The 21,788-nt window shown below is 37.8% G+C and overlaps 1 pseudogene; it reads left to right on the top strand.

The window, feature by feature from the left end:
* The first annotated feature begins 767 nt into the window (after positions 1-767).
* On the top strand, positions 768-18,676 carry LOC122106847 (annotated as a pseudogene).
* The last annotated feature ends 3,112 nt before the right edge of the window (positions 18,677-21,788 follow it).

Raw genomic sequence — 21,788 nt, 5'->3', positions numbered from 1 at the left:
CTGTTCTTTTGAGAGGCACTGGGTTGTGAACGCAGTAGCTGATGGGACATTAAAACTCTGTTCCTTCAGAGAAAGTGTAGGTTGTTCCCTATTCTCTTTCCAATACCTTCCCCCCTTTTTTCCTATATTTAATACTAGCATTTAATACTAGCAATAAATAAGGTGAATACAGTTATCTATTCTCATTACTTCTGAAATTTTCCAGGTAATATTTGCTAATGTTTCTATGTAATGAATACATACGTTCAAGCTCCTAGTTTGAATCTACAATAGAAGGAAGAAATTCAAACACAGACACAAAACATAGAGGAAACCAAAAACCAAAGACCATCTTTTTAAATTGTAGAACACTAGATGGAAAACCCTTGGGAAAACGATTTCTGACAATATGATAGAATTATTAACTCTGGAGATAAAATGTTTCTTTAATCAACAGACAGAAAAGAAATCTATAATTCATTATATAATCACTTTAATGTTTATATATTACTTCTAATAAAGAGTCACCATAGAAAGAGTCTCTTACCAGTTTTCTTTTCACAAAAATATTCACACACTATATATACCTGTATAATACATTACCCAAAAAGAATAAGTTATCCATTTAAATTGGATTTAAACATACAGGTATACCAACAAACACATTATATAATATTGAGTGACAATAACCCAATCCCTTGAAGACATAATAAATATTAAACTAAGAAATAACCCTTTCTTTTCCTTACCTACTATTTACTTTCTCCCCTCTCCACTCAAGATGACCTACTACCTTAATGGAGACACTGAGTAAAGCAGAAATCTGGCTTATTCGATCTTACTGGGACTTGCCCAGCTTTACCAAATGTTGACCTTGTAGGAGGACTCCATTGTAAACCTGCAAAGCCCTTGCCTAAGGTAAATAGATAAGCTTCTTTTCTGTGTTATGTGATTTCTGGTTCAATAAATATGATTCTGCACCTCTCATCCCAAGTCTTTGCTTACAGTAAAAGAGATACAGGAAGTGAGGTAAAGCATTCTACCAATTGAAACTCATTTTTGATTCGTCACAAGTTTCTGCATTCCAGAAACCCCAGAGTCATCCAGACCAGGTCAGTTTAATGAAGATTTAATGATTCAGCACCTAGAGGGAATCCCTGATTTACTCAAAACTATCAAGTGATTAGCCTAAAAGAAGTAAGGGTTAGATATTTAAGGAAACAGCATAATTGTTTCTACTCCAACCCTCACATCTTATAGTGCACTTAAAATGATAGTTTAGAATCAAACTCTGGGGCTGGGAAGGTGGCTCAGTGGTAGAGCTCTTGCCTTGCATGCATGAGGCCCTGGGTTTGATTCCTCAGCACCACATAAGCAAAAAGAAAAAAAGCTGGAAGTGGCGCTGTGGCTCAAGTGGTAGAGCGCTAGCCTTGAGCTGAAGAGCTGAGAGACAGCACCCAGGCCCAGAGTTCAGACACCACGACTGACCCCACCCCCCTCCAAAAAAAAGAATCAAACTCTGTGAAAACATTTTTGAAAAGAAATGTTTTCAAAAATGATGACAGTCAAAAAGTTTCTCAGAGTCACTGATAGTAAGATAATACATGACGACTGCTCAGAAATCAGTTGAAGAATGAGAATTGAGAAACATACAAAAAGACCAATGAGAATAGTAAGAAAAATTTACAAGGCTTAAAATTTTTACATATCAGAGAAAAATTTCTGAAGAAATAATTTTGAATCCAGATGGATATGTTTGGAAAATTTGTTGTACCATGATGCCAATATACTTCATATTTTTGCCTGTGCCCTTAATAGTAGCTAATGGAAAATTTTATGCTGCATTTATCTAACTCTTGTTCTTCTGATAATTTTGAAAATATTTGATTTTCTCTCCTTAGTTTTATATACCAAACGTCTTATTTTTTGGGGGGTGGGAGTGGGGTCCTGGTCCTGAGTGTATGTGTATGTGGAGGGGGGTGGAGGAGGCATGAACTCAGGGCCTGGACATTCTCCCTGAGGTTTTGTCCTCAAGTCTAATACTCTACCACCTGAGCCACACCTCTACTTCCAGCGTTCTGGTGACTAATTGGAAAGGAGAGAATCTCAGACTTTTCTTCCCAAGTAGGCTTTAAACCGTGATCCTCAGATCACGATTTAAATCCTAGCTACTCAGCTTCCTGAGTAGCTAGGATTATAGGCAAGAACAACCTGAGACTATCTAGTTCGATATTAAGTGAAGTAAGCCAGGCCCAAAGAGACATAGGCAAAATGGTTTCCCTCTGTTGTAATAATTAGTATATGTCTAGGATAGCCCTGGAAGAGAATCATAATAGCGCAATAGCTATGTACATATGACCAAACAAAATGATGCTACTTGAAATGAGCTCCAAGACATGGAAACTACAGGACTTTTTCTGGTTGGTGACCTTGTTGATGCCAATGTACTGTATCTAGTTCTTTCTTTTCATTTCCTTTTTCCTTTTTCATTGGTTTGTCCCTGGTAATTACTTCTTTGATTCTAGTAGCCTGCATCTTGTATATACATTTATCTGATTTGGAGAAGGCATGGGGAATACCAAAAAGCTGAAACAAGGACAAAGAATGACCTATTGCAACAACGTTACTCACAAGATATTATTTTGGAAATGAACATTGTAACTTTGGGAAGGATGGGGAGGAGTGGGGGAATGATGGGATAATGGTAGAACACCAAGGAGTCGATAACTGTTTACCAAGAAATATACTCGTGTAACAGTAACCTATCTATAGAGCATCTTTACAATAAAATGAAATAAAATAAAAACCATGAACTAAGGTTTGATTCACTAAGTTGTGTGTGTGTTTGTGAGAGAGAGAGAGAAAGAGAAAGAGAGAGAGAGAGAGAGGATGATGAAGCAAATTTTTTCTTCACAGGAAATGGAAGACTTTGTGCAGAGCTCTGGGGACAATGGTGTGGTGGTGTTTTCCCTGGAGTCAATGATTGATAACAGAAGAGACAGCCAATGAGATTGCATGGGCCCTGCCGCAAGTTCCACAAAAGATGTGATGTAGTACCTCAATTGTGATCTTCACTGAATGGGCCTTAAACTCTATGGGTATCAGATTATAGTTTCCTGGTGAAAGATACACTGTTAAAATAGCTCTAATTTGTCTTAGCCTTTTAAAAGACAAAGATATGCATAGCAAAGGCTGAAATAGCAAGGAATTTTGTCTTGTTTTAAATTGACAATAAATGCAACATGAATTTTGTCACCAGAAAGACACACAGCAGCCTCAATGAGAAATTGTGTTATTATGATAATATTGCTAGCAAGCATTCATAGAAATGATGAAATTTCATCCGGTCCATGCAGGAATATTACTGCCAATCAATACACTAACCATATTTCAGACAGGAATTCAATGTCACTAATAAATTGAAGCAGTACAATAATATTTAGCATGTAGTTTAGTTTAGTTTGAAGTGTATTATATAATTAGGTGTTCCCATGAAATCCTTTCCTTCAGTTTTGAAACTGAGCCACTTAGTGTACTGTTGAGGGGGTTATTCAGAGAAAGGAAAAGGAAGATTCACCCCATCCTCATTCCAGGTGTTTATTCAGCCTTGTTAATGAAGAGAAAGTAAATAAAACCAAACTGCCCTACTGGGGCTTGTTATATCTGAAAACAGATCTGTACAGTTCATGGGAAAGTGGCCATTGTCTACTGAAAAATACATGTAACATCATTAAAATTTAGGATTCTTTCAGCAGCCATGTGCCATATGAACTACAGGCCAGCTCCATTTCCTACATTTAAAGATTTTCCCCCATTATAGATCATAACTTGAGATGTCAGTATCATAAATTTTTGACGAGACAAGCAGAAACAGTCAGATACGTTGATGTTAGGAGAAATGAACCCCAAGATAAGGATTCAAATGGTTTTTCTTTCTTGCTATTGTTTCTAACATATTTATAAGATGATTTCTTTGTTGCTTTGTATGTCCCTCCCCCACAGTATAACCCCTGTTTTCACTGTATTTAATGTTGGTATAATTTGTGGAGGGGAAGGGAAGAAACAAATTGTTTAAATAGGGATACAGGTGGACCCATTGCAACAATGAGATGTACAAGACATTATGTTGAAAAACAAACTTTACAACTTTGGTGGAGGTGGGAAGAGGTGGGAAGGGAAAGGAAGGGATGGAAAGGGGAAACAAAGGAGGAGGCAACAATGCCTGATAAGAAATGTACTCATTACCTTGCCCATGTAATTGTAACCCCTCTGTATGGTATTTTCACAATAAAAAAAACTAATTAATAAAAAAAAATTTTGATGAAAATTCAGCCTGCAATTCTCCTACTCATCTCTACTAATAATTTGTAAGATAAAACTAGTTTCATGTAATTACTCAAAAAATCAATTGATTTATCATAAATAATTGGCTACATAGACTTGAATGAGTTTGTCAGAAAAGGTTGTACAAAAATAACATTTGTTCATGTGCTGGTCATAAATCAGAAGGTGCAGCCTCAAGAAACAGTACAACAGTGTGAGTTGTTGATCTGGGTGTGCCATGGAAAGGCCCTGTCAGCAACCCCAGTATTGGTTCTAGGGGCCATTTGTCTGTCCATCCAGATAAATGTGTCAAGGTTGACAAACTCTCAGAGAGGCTAGTTTTGTGGGGCCATTCGTAGTAAAAATAATAAGGGGGAACATGTACACAGTCCATAGTGCTGAGTATTGTGTAATATAATAATCATTTAATAAAACAGTGTAGTGCAGTACAAATTATGGAGTAGTTTGACTCCATTTCTGGTTGGTAAAGCATGACAGCATCTTTTTATAGAACTTCTCTCCAGGGAGAACTGTGGATGTAAAGTATTTGGCACTAATAGGCAGTTAAGCAACAAATGAAAATTGTTAAATTAAAATGAAATCTGACAGACAGAGAGAATCTTACCCTAATATCCCTTTATAAAGGTTAATAGATAAAATCAGGAGAAGAGAGCTAGTTCAGTAAATATTTATATGTAAAGATATAAATCTTAATAATATACTATAATTACCTGAGGTAAAAGCTATTGCACAACAGATCTATGATTATAACTACATAAAATTTGTTGCATGCATTCATTTGTCATTTATCACATCATTTTTTTTTTTTGGGTCTGGTCGTGAGGCCTGAACTCTGGGCCTGAGCGCTGTCCCTCAGCGCTTCAGCTCAAGGCTAGCGCTCTACCACTTGAGCCACAGCTCCACTTCCAGATTTTTTCTTTTTGCTTATGTGGTGCTGAGGAATCGAACCCAGGGCCTCAGGCATGCAAGGCAAGCGCTCTACCACTGAGCCACCTTCCCAGCCCCTATCACATCATTTTTAATACTGTGAAAATTTTTGATGATATTTTGATGATATTCCATCTTTTTTTTTAATTTAATTTAATTTTATTTGAGAGCATACTGTACAGAGGGGTTACAATTACATGGGCAGGATAATGCATACATTTCTTACCAAGCATTGCAGCCTCCTCCTTTGTTTACCCTTCACCTCCCTTCCCAGCCTCCCCCCTCACCCCCACCCAATCCTTCCCCTCGCCCCACACCGACATTGTAAAGCTCATTTTTGACATGACATTTTATACTTCTCATTGTTGCAACAGGTCCACCTGAATCCTTAAACGACCTGTTTGTCCCCATCTCCTCCACAAGTTATACTGACATCAAATATAGTGAAAGCGGGGTTACACTGTGGGGGAGGGACATACAAAGCAACAAAGAAATAAACTTATAAATGCGTTAGAAACACATGCATGAAAGAAAAAAAACATTAAAATACATATTTAAGGGATCGTATTCCTAACATCACATTATCTGACCTTTTCCGCTTGACTCATACATATACTAGATATTGCATATAAGGGAAACCATGGGACCTATGTTTCTTTGGGCCTGGCTTACTTCACTTAATATAATTTATTCCAAGCCTTTCCATTTCCTAACAAATGGGGCAATGCCATTCTTTCTGATGGAGGCATAGAATTCCATTGTGTATATATACCACATTTTCTTGATCCATTCATCTACTGAGGGGCATCTGGGTTGGTTCCATATCTTAGCTGTGGTAAATAATGGTGCAATAAACATGGTTGTGCTGGTAGGTTTAGTGTGGTCTTGTTTGTAAACATTTGGGTAAATGCCCAAAAGTGGGATTGCTGGGTCATAGGGGAGCTCTATGTGAAGTCTTTTGAGGAACCTCCATACTGCTTTCCAAAGTGGTTGAACAAGTTTACATTCCCACCAACAATGAAGTAAGGTTCCTTTCTGTCCACATCCCCTCCAGCATCTGTTGTTGTTAGAGTTCTTGATTTTTGCCGTTCTAACTGGAGTGAGGTGATATCTCAATGTTGTTTTGATTTGCATTTCTTTTATGGCTAGGGATGTTGAACATTTCTTCATGTGTCTATTGGCCATCCTTCTTTCTTCTTCAGAGAAGTTTCTCTTTAAGTCTTTCGCCCACTTATTTATTGGGCAGTTGTTTCTTTGAGGATTTGTTGTTGGGGGGTTTAATTTTTTGAGTTCCAAGTATATTTTAGATATGAGACCTTGTCCGTTGTATGGCTAGTAAAGATCTTCTCCCAATCCGTGGGCTTTCTATTGATCTTGCTAGCTATGTCACTTGCCCTGCAGAAGCTCTGCAACTTTATGCAATCTCATTTGTCCAACCTTTCTTTGATTTGTTGTGTTTCTGGGTCTCTATTCAGAAAATTTCGGCCTGAGCCTAGGAGACCTAGGGTTTCTCCTATTCCATCCTGTAATGTTTTCAGAGTGTCTGCTTTGACTTCAAGGTCTTTGATCCATTTGGAGTTGATTCTGGTGCAGAGTGATATATAAGGATCTAGCTTTAGTTTTCTACATGTGGTTAACCAATTTTGCCAGCACCATTTACTGAAGAGGCTGTCTTTCTTCCATTCTATTGTTTTAGCTCCCTTATCGAAGATTAGATGGCTATAGGTCTGTAGGTTCATTTCTGGGTTTTCAATTCTATTCCATTGGTCCTGAGGTCTGTTCTTATGCCAATACCACGCTGTTTTGCTTACTATGGCTTTATAGTAGAGTTTGAAATTTGGTATTGATATTCCTCCAGCAGTGTTCTTTCCATTCAGGAGCGTTTTTGTTATTCGGGGTCTTTTATTGTTCCATATGAATTTTTGGATTGCCTCTTCTATTTCCTTGAAGAATGAGGGTGGAATTTTGATAGATATTGCGTTGAATTTGTAGATAGCCTTGGGAAGTATTGCCATTTTCATGATGTTAATCTTTCCAATCCAGGAAATTGGGAGGTATTGCCATCTTTTAAGTTCTGTGTTGATTTCCTTTTTCAAGATTTAAAGTTTTCATCGTAGAGGTCCTTCACTTCTTTAGTTAAGTTAATTCCTAGGTATTTTATTTTTTGTGGGACTATTACAAATGGGGTTGCTTTCCTAATTTCAGCCACACTTTTCTCATTGTTGGCATACAGAAAAGCCATTGATTTTGGGGGGTTAATTTTATAACCTGCTACTTTGCCAAAGTTTTCAATCAGCTTGAGTAATTTGGGAGTGGAGTCTATGGGATTCTTTAAATACAAGATCATGTCATCCGCAAAGAGGGAGAGTTTTATTTCTTCTTTCCCTATTTGGATCCCCTTTAGATCTGCATCTTGTCTTATTGCTGTAGCTAGGCATTCTAATACTAGATTGAAGAGAAGTGGAGATAGTGGGCATCCTTGTCTTGTTCCTGAGTTAAGAGGAAATGGCTTTAGTTTTTCACCATTGAGTATAATGCTGGCTGTAGGTTTGTCATATACAGCCTTTATTGTATTGAGGAATGTTCCATGGATTCCTAATTTTTCCAAAACCTTCATCATAAAGGGGTGTTGGATCTTGTCGAATGCTTTTTCTGCGTCTATTGAGATAACCATGTGGTTCTTATTCTTGCTCCTGTTGATGTGATGAATAATATTAATTGATTTGCGTATATTAAACCAGCTTTGCATCCCTGAAATGAATCCTGTTTGATCGTGGTGTATGATTTTTTGGATGAATTGTTGAAGTCGATTGGCCAAAATTTTGTTGAGAAGTTTTGCATCAATATTCATCAAAGAAATGGTTCTATAGTTCTCTTTCTTTGATGAGTCCCTGCCTGGTTTTGGGATGAGGGTTATGATGGCTTCATAGAATGTGTTCGGTAGTGAGCTTTCTCCTTCAATTTCATTGAAGAGTTGGAGGAGTATTGGTGTGAGCTCTGCTTTGAGGGCCTTGTAAAATTCCACTGTAAAACCATCTGGTCCTGGACTTTTCTTAGCTGGGAGGTCTCTTATTGCTGTTTCTATTTCAATGCTTGATATGGGCCTGTTAAGATAGTTTAACTCATCTTGGTTTAGTTTTGGCATGTCAATATTTGCTAGGAATAGGTTCATTTCTGTCAAGTTCTCAAACTTATTTGCATAAAGTTTTGAGAAGTATTCCCTTATAATGTTTTGAATCTTGGTTGTTTCCGTGGTGATGTTTCCATTCTCATCTCTGAGTTTATTAATTTGGGTGTGTTCTCTTCTTTTTCTGTTAAGATTTGCTAAGGGTCTGTCAATTTTGTTAAGTTTTTCGAAGAACCAACTCTTTGTTTTGTTGATTTTTTCTATAGTTTTTTTGGATTCTAATTCATTTAATTCTGATTTAATTTTCATTATTTCTTTCCGTCTATTTGATTGGGGTTTATCTTGCTGCTCTTTTTCAAGGAGGTTTAGACGTGTCATTAAATTGTTAGTTTCAGATCTCTCCAATTTGTTGATGTAGGAGCTCAGAGCTATAAACTTGCCTCTGAGTACTGCCTTTGCTATGTCCCAGAGGAGCTGGTAATTTGTGTGTTCATTTTTGTTGAATAGCATGAACATTTGAATTTCCTTTCTAATCTCTTCCATGACCCACTCATGATTCAGCAGTGTGTTGTTCAGCCGGACTTTCTTTGGTGGCTTTTGGTGTTGAGTTCTAATTTTATTCCCTTGTGGTAAGAGAGGATGCAAGGTATAACTTCAATGTTTCTGAATTTAGACAAGTTTGCTTTGTGGCCTAAAATGTGGTCTATTTTAGAAAACGTTCCATGTGCTGCTGAGAAAAACGTGTATTCTGATGCTGCTGGGTGAAATGTTTGGTAGATGTCTGTGAAATCTAATTGATCTATGCAGCTGTTTAGATCTGCGGTTTCTCTGTTGAGTTTTTGCCGAGTTGATCTATCTAGTGGGGAGAGTGGTGTGTTAAAATCCCCAACAATTAATGTCTTTGGATCTATATGGGATTTGAGGGAAAGTAGTGTTTCTTTGATAAATTTGGGTGCTCCATTGTTTGGTGAATAGATATTTAGAATTGTAATATCCTCCTGAAGGAGAGATCCTTTAATTAGTATGTAGCGACCTTCTTTATCTCTTCTCACGAATTTTAATTTGAAGTCTGTTTTATCTGATATTAGGATTGCAACTCCTGCCTGTTTATGGGGTCCGTTTGCTTGGTAGATTTTGTTCCAGCCTTTAACATTGAAAATGTGTTTGTTTTTACGGGCAAGATGTGACTCCTGCAGGCAGCAGATAGAAGGGTCTTGTTTTTTGATCCAACTAGACAGTCTATGTCGCTTAACTGGAGAGTTCAGTCCATTAACGTTAAGAGATAGGACTGAGAGGTATTTGGGAGTTCCTGCCATGTTATCCACCTTCTTGGGGGGGCTGCGAAAACTGGGTTCTTCCTATGGTTCTTGGATTCTCAGTTTGGGTGCAGTTTCTTGGCCTTTATTGCGGTCTTGTTGGTTTTCTATGTGTAGGACATCTTTAAGAATCTTTTGTAGGGCTGGTTTGGTGGAGATGTATTGTTTCAATTTTTCTTTGCTATGGAAGGTTTTTATTTGGCCTTCAGTTATGAAGGAGAGTTTAGCTGGGTACAGTATTCTTGGTTGATAGTTGTTTGTTTTTAGGGCATGGCATACATCATTCCAGGCTCTTCTTGCTTTGATTGTCTCTGCTGAGAAATCTGAGGTGATTCTAATTGGTTTCCCTTTATAGGTGATTACCCTTTTCTCCTTGACAGCTTTAAGGATCTTTTCCTTGGTCTGAGTTGATCCTGTGTGGATGATAATGTGACGGTGGGATGTCCTATTCTGGTCTGGTCTATTTGGGGTTCTAAAAGCTTCTTGTATCTGAATAGGCCTATCTTTTTGTATGTTTGGGAAGTTCTCTGCTAGGATCCTGTTAAACAAATTTCCTAGACCATTAACTTCTGTTTCTAGGTGCTCCTCTACACCCATTATCCTTAGATTAGGCCTTCTGATGGTGTCTTCCAGGTGTTGGATAGATCTATCATATTTCTTGGACTTGTCTTGGATGGTTGTATGTTCTTTCTCTATAATATCTAGGCTGTGTTCAATCCCTGAGATTCGATCTTCTGCATGGTCTAACCTGCTGTCAAGACTCTCTACTTTGTTTTTTATCTCTTTTCCTTCTAATTGGTCAGCTTTGATGGCTTCAAGTTCTTTGTTGAAGCTCTGTTTTAGGTCTTGTATGAATTCCTTTAATTCCTTAATTTGGTGTTCAGTGTTTGTTCTCAAATCACTTAGTTGATTGGTTATGGTTTCTTTGGACTCCCATTCCTTCTGTTGGGTTCCATTCAGCATTCCCTTTGTGGTCTCCCTGACTTCCTTCAGCTCTTTGTTAATGGATTCCATGAATGCCTTTAGTGATCTTTGTGTATTCTCTACCTGGTCTCTCAATTCCTGTATTACTCTTTGATTAACTTCCTCTCGTTCGTGGGATTCCTGCAGTTCTCTTTCCTCCCATTCATGGGATTCCTGCAGTTCTCTTTGAGTGTTCTCAGCCTGCTCACGCCATTCCTCCCTTTCTCTTTGAGTATTCTCAAGTTGTTCATGCAAATCCTGTATCAGTTTTTGAGTAGCTTCCTCACGCTTATGATATTCCTGTATAAGCTTTTGGGATGCCTCCTCTCTCTCCCTTTCACGCTCATACAGAGTCCTTTGTAAGTTGTCAAACTTCTCATTTATCATGTTTGCCAGTAGTGTTTGTAGAGCTATTTGGGAACTCTCCTCTGGATTATTCATTATCTGTTCTGACCCCTGGTTATCAAGATTGGAAATTGAGATATCCGGATTTGCCATTTTTCTTGTGTTTTTCCGGCTTACTCTGCCCATTTGAGATGAAAATAGCACCAGTTTTGTGCTAGAACACTATCTTAAGGCAACCATCAACCAAAGTTTGCATTTGTACAGTCAATAGTCTACAGATACAATATAGTTCAACAGATACATCTATTCAACATCAAACAACTATATGTTAATGGGCTTCGAACCGCAGAGAAGAATTTGGAAAACCAGAAATTATTAGGGTTAGGGAGAGATGTGCGTAAAAAATAGGGATAGATTGGTGTTGGGAGGCACAGGGAGAGTTAACTATGTCCTAATCCCAATGCAGGAAATAGGTTGGGTAGGGTGCAAGTAGAGAGAGAGAGAAAAAAAAGAAAGGGAAAGGGGAATGAAATGAGACCAGAAGAAAAAAAAATAGAAACGTAAAAATTAATGTTATTATATAGATTAAAAGACCATCTATTTAGAGAGGAATGTGAATATTTTGGGAGAAGGTGAAGGACATAGAGGAGATGTGAAAAACTTAAAAAAATGCTTAAAATATTATATAGATATAAAGGGGTAGTACTGCTATTAAGGAATTTAAGTCTCAGAGGTTTTGAATTGAGTAATGAATTTGTGGATTAATGTGTACACAATGGGGGATAGGGTCTACTAGTTAACTATGGGTTTATCTGAGGATGTACAGGACAAGAGTTACATCACATAAGGAAGAACAAAAGAGAGGAAAAGATGAAATGGATAGGAAAGGGAGAAGAAAAGATCAGAAGTTCTGTAGAGCTAGACAAAAAAACAAAAAGATAATTAAGAAAGAAAAAGAGAAAGAAGACAAGAAAAGAAAGGAAAACGCACATTCACGTATTCCTAAAATAAAAATTATAAGAGGAAAAAAAAAGTTACTGGAAAACAATTATTTTTTCAAAAGAGGCAAAAATTAAAGATTAATAAAAGTTTTAGAAAAGAAAAAAAAAATTTATATATATAAGGTACCAAAAAAAAAAATTCTTTGGTTCTTTTGGAAGGGGTGGAAAAAATCCTGTATTTTCCTTGTGTCTGTAGCCAGCCTCTTGTTGGAGTCTCTGGTCTGCTTGAGGTCCTGTGGCTTGATTGGTTTCTTAAGTCAGATTGTTCGAACAGGCAGAAAAATGCTCTGCTTTACCCAAGATTTTGAGATTCCCTTCCAAGGTTAGTTTAATGGGAGAGTGATCTGGTTTGAGAATCACAAAAGAGGGGGATGCAGTGATGAGGCTAGGTTCTGGGTAGAGTTGAGGCCTTTCAATAAACAGTAGCTTTTCCTTGGGGCTATTTTGTGAAAACCTCACAGAGCCCAGCCTGGAGCCATTCTCAGGGTTTCTGTTTTTCAATTGATTGTGGTGGCTGCTAGAGGGAGGGGCAGCCTCTGGCTCTGGTTACCAGTGAGGAAAGCCACTCCTATGGCTGGCGCGTGAGCTGGGTGACTTTTCCCTGGATGGAGCTGAGTCTGGCAGGTCACTTAGCCGTTAAGTTCTTGTGACCTGCTAAATGACTCGTTTTATTCCAAGGCCTGAGCTGGAGCTAGCAGCTCCTCCGAGCTTTGTTGGTATCCAAGATGGAGATCACCCATGCTGGGGGGGAGGGGTGGCCTTCCCTCCTCTGCTCCCTGAGAAGGAGTGAGGAAGTCGGGCTTCTACTCACACCGAGTCTTGGTTCCTGGGTCGGTCTCTGGTCTGCAAACTGCAGGATGAAGATGTCTGCTCCTTGTCCGTTCTTGCTGGTGTTGAGTAGAATCCGCTCGCTCGCCGCGTCTGGCTCCTTTGTCCCGGACTCTGTGGCTCAGTTATGGTGCCCTGCAGTCCCCGCCGCGACCGCTGCCGCCGCCGCGGCGGCTGCTGGTAAGCGCTCAGATGTGTCTTTTTGCCTTGATTTCTCCTCTCTTGCCTAAACCTCTGTCCTGTGATGGCACACTTGGTGTGGTTCTCTGGCTTAGGGCTGTTCACTGGAACTCTGAAATTGCTTTCTATGCGAGAGCTTGTTCAGATTCCTGCTTCTCCTCCGCCATTTTCCCGGAACTCCCCTCATATCATCGATATTCCATCTTATTCAATATGAAAATAATTACAGACAATGTTGATGTTCTTTTTCTTTCAGTACTACAAAATCCTCATTAATTAATACCTCTTCTGTTTTCTTCATTCATTCTATGAACGAAACCATCAGTGTGATCTCTAAATTTTGAAATGTTACATTTTCAAAAGTTACATAAAGCGTGTCTTTCCCTAACAGATTCTTTAGAGATTTAATGGAAAGAAACCAGACACCTTAGGACCGAATACTCGGCTGTACAAGTGGCTCCACCAGAATGACTTCCTTGGTAAGACTCTGAAAAACACATACTGAAAGCATGAGTAATTATAAAACTAGCATTACTAAAAATTCAAAAATGAAAGCTAAATTTTAGATTTATAATCCCTCATAAGGAAAATCAGCCTTACCAGATGAAATGTTTGTTATACTCTATCATACATTTTATGATCAGTTTATCTTTTTTCAAAGTATACTTACCATTGACAAAGAATTTACTATAATTACCTGAGGTTATCTCTCTGTCCCTTAATTCAATCAATACATTATGCATCCTCCTAAAGTAGGGCAAGTATTTGCAATGCCACTGAAACATAAGACTTTGTTTTATTTTAAATGAATCTGCATTTTATGTGGGAAAAATTAATGTTTAATATGAAATGATAATATACTCTGTTTCAAGCATACCTCCTTGGTTAAATTATTGTATATTTTTAAGCTTATGAGAGCTAATCTAACATGAATATTTTCTTGCTTCAGGATTTGCTCTCAATTATCCACAACGTGTTTTCCTATCTGTTTAAAAGTAAATGGTATATTTGTTTTCAAATTTCAAGTCACACAAAATTTAAGCCACATATCACAATATTTTTACTTACTTCTCAAATCGACTATGTGGTGCTTGTGGTGAGCTATGCAGGACAGTTAAATCTAACTTCATTGGTTCAATAGTTGTTATTTGGAAAAGACTGTTCCTTTCACTTGCTCATGATATACATTTCTCCTTTTATGTGTAATGGTTAATGAACAATTTTATTGAAATGCACCTTAATCCTAGGTCATCTCAAAACTAAAGCTTTTATCACACATGGTAAAACTAATGGCATCTATGAGGTGATCCATCATGGGTTTCCCATGGTGGGCTTTTCTTTGTTTGGTAAACAATGTGATAACATTGCTCACATGGCCAAAGGAACAGCTGTTCAACTGGATATAAGAGCAATATCAAGACTTGCTCAGAGTACTGGAAGCAGTCATTAACACTCTTTGTGAGTCTAACTTGCAGTGTGTGTGTGCGTGTGTGTGTGTGTGTGTGTTTGTGTGTTTGTGTGTGTGTGTGTGTGTGTGAATGTCTGTCTCTCTGTCTTTTTTTGGGCATTAAACCCAGGGGAGTAACTCATAATTGGTAACAATTCTGCTCTAGCTGTTTGTTAGTCTGATTGTTGTTTTATTAAATACTGGTTATAGATAATTTCTCACATGTATCTGACCATGAAAGTTACCTTCAGTTTAGACTTGCTTAATTCTGGAAGACTTCATTAATTTACAAGTCAGAATAATATTTTTGTATGCTTGTATGCATGTGTTTTGTGTGTGTGTGTGTATGTGTGTGTGTGTGTGTGTGTGTGTGTGTGTTTCTGTCTGACTGTGTGTCTGTGTCAGTGTCTGTGTTGTAACATTGTCATTCTATAGGAAGCCAGGATGGCCTCAAATTCATGATCATCATCCTTCAGCATTTGGAATGCTGAGATTTCAAGAATCCACTTTCATTCCCAACCATAAGTTATTTTGATTTCAGTGCAAAAGAATGATCAGAACCTTGAGAATAGTATGAAAGTCTGAAACAGGGCAAACATGGACTAAAAGGAATCTCTAAGGATGAAAACAGATGATCACTAGGAAGATGAGGAAAGCAATGAATTAGGGACGCATGAACGCTCCCTCCATAAATGACACTACTCCAGCTCAGTATAACTTTCTTTCAACCTAAGATCTCACTAATTACTCTTAATAAAATAAAAATTCAGTGTGTTTGAAAAAATAGAGCATTAAGTTAAGATGGTTGAAATCTTACTCTTGTGAACTGCATGAACATTTCTGTCCTTTCAGTTTGCAATTTGCTTTACTTCAAAAAAAATTCTAAATGGTTAAGTTTGTTAAACAGCAAAACAACAATCAAATCTCCAATTCCTGTTATATTTATGCATATTAATGCTTTGGTTCTATCACTGGTAACTAAGACTTTTAAATTTTCCTGACTAATCCTGTTAGAACAAGAGAACTTTATTTTGAAATGTATACATATTCTTAGATACTAAGGGCTATGATTATCTTATTCAGAACAATCATAAAAAAGCAATTACCTTCAAAAGTACCAGTGAAATATAGCTGCTTATTATCCAAACTATCTGGAACAAGAAAGATTTGCTACTTGAATTATTTCAATAAATATATTTATTTCATTTATACTATTATCAATTTTGTCTTATGATCTGTAACATTGTGTATGTATTTCTCCCCCTTTATCATGCTTGCATAAATAAAGCACTGTATTTTTTTAACTGTCCTGTATATGAGTATAGCAGACACATTGTGAACAGCATGTTACTTTGATATGTTTTGGAGGCACTGGGTTTGAATTCAGAGCTTAATATTCAGCTGGTTTGCTTTTTCAACGGGCATTCTACCACTTGAGCTATGACCCCCATCCTACTTTTTTCAGGTTATTTTAAAGCAAAAATCTTGGGACTTTTCTGTCATGTCTAGCTCAGGCTCTTGGGGTAGACAAGTTTATAGGAAGAGCCACCAACATCTAACTCTTATTGATTTTCCCACAAACATTGAGCAAACTAATCAATATTTTGTGCGCTGTATTTTCTCTTCCAGTTTTTGAAAATCAGTGTATTGGGCTGAGAACTTGGCTGAGTGGTAAAGTGCTTGCCTTGCATGCATGTGGCCCTGGGTTCAATTCCTCAGCACTATAGAAGCTGAAAAAGCTGGAAGTGGCACTATGGCTCAAGTTGTATAGCACTAACCTTGAGCTGGAGCTGAGGGACAGCACCCAGGCCCAGAGTTCAGGCCCCACGACCAGACACCCCCCCAAAAAAAATTAATAAGAACAATATGTGATAGATTTAGTCTCATATCCAAGAAGACTATCAAAAATACACATTTTTTTTGGGTTGGGGGGGGGTCCAGTCGTGGGGCCTGAACTCTGGGTCTGGGCACTGTCGCTCAGTTCTTCAGCTCAAGGCTACCGCTTTACCACTTGAGCCACAGTGCCACTTCTGGCTTTTTTCTTTTTGCTTATGTGGTGCTGAGGAATGGAACCCAGGGCCTCAGGCATGCAAGGCAAGCACTCTACCACTGAGCCACCATCCCAGCCCCTGTTCTTATTAAGTTTTAAACATATACAATGTTGATTCTGAGAAATGCAGGGGATGTCTTAATTAGATAGTGTATGGTAAATCTTATGATGCAACATACATTTCCCTAGTTTTTGATGCATTTCAGTTTATTTTTACCTGGTGTATTACAAAAGAATACTAAGATTTGTATCACCATGTCAGTGAGGTTTTTAAATCATAAAGAGAAAAGTTACTTCAATTGCAATTGCTACAAGCTCCTCCTTTTTTTTTTTTTTTATTGTGAGAATATCATACAGAGGAGTTACAAGTACATGGGCAAGATAACGAGTACATTTCTTATCAAGCATTGTTGCCTCCTCTTTGTTTCCCGGTCCCATCCCTTCCCATACTCGCCCTCTCCCCCCACTCGATCCTCCCCTCCCGCCCACCCCCCCTCCGCCCCCACCAAAGTTGTAAAGTTTGTTTTTCAACATAACTACTTGTACATTTCATTGTTGCAGTGGGTCCACCTGTATCCCTAGTTAAATGATTTGTTTTTTCCCTTCCCTTCCACAAATTATACCAACATCAAATACAGTGAAAGCATAGGTTATACTGTGGGGGAGGGACATACAAAGCAACATAGAAATAATCTTATAAATGTGTTAGAAACAATTGCATGAAAGGAAAAAAAACAAAAAAACATTTGAATACTTATCTTGTGGTTCATTCCCCTAACATCAACTTATCTGACCTTTTCTGCTTGACTCAGACATGTACTAGTTATTGCAAATAAAGGAAACCATATAGGGTCCACCTTTAGCACTTTGGAATTTACACTTAATTGCCTAGGTATGCACATGTTCACATTACCTATTGGACATAATCATTTCAACACAAAGCCCATGTGCCTGCAATGCCTCAATGCAAACAGAGATAAAACAATATTGGCAAACACCTTTGAGATTCTATTAGAAAATGTGAATAATTAAAAATATTCAAATTTCAGGACATTACTTCTCACAAGGCAAGAAGAACTCAAACATTTCTACTTTTCCATTTCCTATCCTTTGGTTGTGTCATAGTAAGCAAGTAAAACGGAGAAGTTTCAAAAGCGGTTCATAAAAGGAAAAGGCAAGCCATAGGACAATAGTGGAACAAGTAAGTGATAGGGTGAAGAAATAAAAGGAGAGCTGGGTGCCAGTGGCTGATGCCTGTGATTCTAGCGACTTGGCAGTCTGCCATCTGAGGATTGTGGTTTGTGGTCAGGCCAGGTACGAAAGTCCACAAGACTCTAATTAACATCCAGAAAGTCAGAATGGAACTGTGGCCTCAATAATGCAGTTCTTCCCTTGCACAAAGAAAGTTCAAGGACAGTGCCAAAGCGCTTAGTTCAAGCCCTAAAACCAGGCCAAAAAAAAAAAAGGGGGAAGTAGAGAAATTTTACAGTCATATAAAAGTTAATCAATGATAAAAGATAAATACAAATCCTTGGGGGGAAAGCTGTTTCATCAAATTATTTTTTTATCACTAAATTACAACACAATTCTGAACTTTGAACAACTGGTGTATCAATGATTACTTACTGAATAAGTTGAGCTTCGCTTCTTAGAAATTTCCCACTTTCTACTTCAGAAATTCTTGTTTTTAACAAGGTTTTTTTCAAATGATTAAATCCAGTGTCATTTAGAAGCGCTTGCCTTTTATACTAACAAGTCCATAAATACAGCAGAAGAAAAGAATTTTCTTTTCTTTCCAAATTTTATAGAACCATTTTTATCAACTACAGAATAGTACAGTATCTATCTTTTCTAGTTCATTCCACATATCTATGTCAATTTGGTTTACCTTTAGTTGTAAAAAGAACGCTGTGTGGTTGTCAACCAGTCACCAGGATCAGCCTATGAATCCACTGGATCGAGCTGTCTTCTGAATTGAATTTGTCATGCGCCACAAAGGAGCCAAGCATCTGAGGCCACTTTCCCACAACCTCGCCTGGTACTAGTACCAGTCTCTGGATGTCATTGGATTCCTACTGTTTGGCTATTGTTACTTTCCTTGTCTCAAAATACTGCTTGCTTGTTTACCAAAAGTTTCTTAAGATGGGAAAGAAGAAAAAGAAGGAGTAGAGCTTTCAACACCTCAGGGAATGGACTAAGAGACCATACTAAGCAAGACCATCCTAATGATTTTGAGCACAGTCTAACTGGGAGATTCTTCTTCACATTTTACCTATGTCTTAGGTATTTTCAAATGGATCTTACTCCTGACTAAACATGAAGTAATGTACAATTTAATTTCAGAATTTCCCCAAAAGATACTTGACTGGTTTATGCAGTTATTATAAGTGAATTAACCAAGACCCATGAAAATTTGTGCATGTTAAGTTGAGAGAAACATAAAATCCATGCATTTCCAGAATGGGAATATTTTGGTAAACTACAATCAAATGAAGTATTTGCTTGTCTGTCCAAAGAAAAGGAGAGAGAGAGGTTAAAAAGGGTGACAGATTTTATTCTGACTACTGAAATATGGGAGAGAGTTGACAATTAACTGAAATGAACTTCTGGTGAGTCAAAGCCAACTAGATTTTCATAAACATAAAAAGCGAATGTAAACATAAAAAGTCAATGAGGGGGCTGGGAAGGTGGCTCAGTGGTAGATTGTTTGCCTGAGGCTCTGGGTTCCATTCCTCAACACCTCATAAGTAGAAAAAGCTTGAAGTGGTGCTGTGGTTCAAGTGGTAGAGCACTAGCCTTGAGCTGAAAGTCTGAGGGACAGCCCCCTGGCCAAGAGTTCAGGCCCCATGACTGACAAAAAAAAAAAAAATGAATGAGAGGAAATGAAGGGATAATTAGAGAGGATGACAGATTTATCTGAAGATAGCCAATTCCAAAAGAAGTGGAAAAACATTGAAAATGGTCTGCCCTGGGTTAGAGGGTGCGCATTGTACATAGTTGGTGAGACATGATTATTGCTTTTGATCTATGGACAGATTTTATAGCACTGTGTTATAAATAAAGAAAATTAGATTCCAGACCATAGTGGCTGATGCCTGTAATCCTAGGTACACAGAGACTGAGATCTGGTTCATGAATGCAAATGCAGGACTTTTTAGGAGGGGATCAGCAAAATGAGGAAGAGAAAAAGATTGGGCTTCTGTGGAGCACAGAGGATAAAAGGACATTAAACACACACATCTATGACATTTCCATGATAAGATGAACCAAATGCTATTTAAAAAAGGGGGAGAGAGAATTGAGAGGAATGAGCAGGAATAAAGGAATTGAGAGGAATTGAGAATGAGAATGAGAGGAATTGAGAGGAATGAAACTACATTCAAAGTACACAACATGTTTATATGGAAATATCACAACGAAAGCCCCTCATAGTAGGAAGAAATGGTAACTCAAAAGTAAAATTTTAGAAAAGAACACAACGACAGATCCTGACCAGCTAATAGGGGAAAGGAAATGTTATATACTGTTGGTAGACATGCAAATCAGTGCATCTCTTTTGGAAAGGAGCATGGAAATAGAACTATGAAATGATCTAGCAATATCACTCTTAAAGTAATCTTTGAAGTAATGTAATTGCCCAGTCAGGTGTTTATTGCAGCATTATTTGCTAATAGCCAAGCTATGAAATCAGTATAGCTGTCTTTGCCTTTTTAATGGATGACAAAAATATATATATGTGAAAATGAGTAGATGGAAATGCATATATATATATTAGAGTATTACACAGCGATAAAAATATCATATCATTTGTAAGAAAAATGGGTACAACTGGAGATTAGTATGTCAAACAAAGTAAGGTTCAGAATAACAAAGATTACATTGTTTCTCTTACATGCAGAGTAAACAGAGTGTATTTATATAATATGTATACTATATTTGCATACATAGTAGAATATTTGTATACATAATACCATATATAGTATGGGTATATCTATTACTATATATGCCATATATATGTCATTGTTTTATCACTATGTATGTATCCACCAAAGATGGGGCCCCAATAAAGTAACCACTGCAGTACTGCTTTGATGGAGTTATACATAGGAGACAAAAGAATCTTTTCCACTGGAAATGAAAAGTTAACAAAACAAAGCAAAGTATATTTGCCTTTTTTGTAGTGCCCATCCACAGAATCACTCCTTAGTGAATTTAGTTTAAAAAACAATTTCCAGATCACACTGGCATCAAGTGGGGTAGCTGGCTGCCTTCCCATAGTCTGGGTGTGGTATCTCTTCCTCAATGGAAAACTGAGGGTTTCTAGAATAGAAAAGAAATGTATGGCATGGACAGAGTTATCATATGAACCCTGTGTCTTTGGACACTATAGCCAACAATGTGGAAATGTCTGTGAATTGCAGCTGAGTTTATGCATAAAATACTGCACACAACAAATGGACAATCCTTCACCAGATTAACCATCACTAAAGTAAGCAAAAATCACATAAAATGACAGATACACCTCTACTGATACTTAAGAAATGCAGCTATAAAGATGGGTGCTTTTCACCCATCTTCAAACAGCCTAGAAGTGAGATGGGCCATTCTTTGAATTGCAGATGTCATGTTCTTTAGCCCTTGAGCTCCTCTAACTGGAAAGTTATGCTCACTCCTGAGTATTCCCCTATATTGTTTGGTTCTGTTGGGCTGGCTTCTTTTTATCACAAACATATCTATATTGGCTTCAAAAGCTTTGTGCTGACAGTATTCTTCCTAATAGTATTCAGGCTTTCCCAACATGGCTTCCTCAAAGCTTTGAGCTTGCAGGTCCCAAGAACCATGATTCCATTCTTTCAACATTTCCTGTAATGTCCAGTTGGGTATGTGTACACTACATTAGGTAACCCTGAATGTAACCTTGAGATTAGGCATACAAGTGCATCCTGATGCAGTGATTGATGGCCAGATGCCATTTTGTCAAAGGAGAAATAAACAGAAACTCCTGGAAGAGAGAGTGTGACAGGGTGAGGGCAGAATGCAGTGGTGCTAGTGGACAGAGATGAACCTATGAACACAATGAGGTGAATGCTGTTGTGCAGTTTCTGGATCTGTGCTGAGATGGGCCTTGAATAATGTCCTGTTATGTTGTATGCTGCCACTAATGATGATGATGATAAGTCTGAAAACAGACAGCTTTGAATAAAGCATGATCATCCATCCATCAGGCCTTGCATTTTTCTTTGGCTTGCTCAAATTGAGAATCACTTGCAGCATACTTTGC

This window comes from Dipodomys spectabilis, unplaced genomic scaffold (genome assembly GCF_019054845.1).
Source record: "Dipodomys spectabilis isolate Male_0828 unplaced genomic scaffold, ASM1905484v1 ptg000043l, whole genome shotgun sequence".
NCBI classification, from domain to species: domain Eukaryota; kingdom Metazoa; phylum Chordata; class Mammalia; order Rodentia; family Heteromyidae; genus Dipodomys; species Dipodomys spectabilis.
This window is presented reverse-complemented; position numbering and strand designations above follow the sequence as displayed.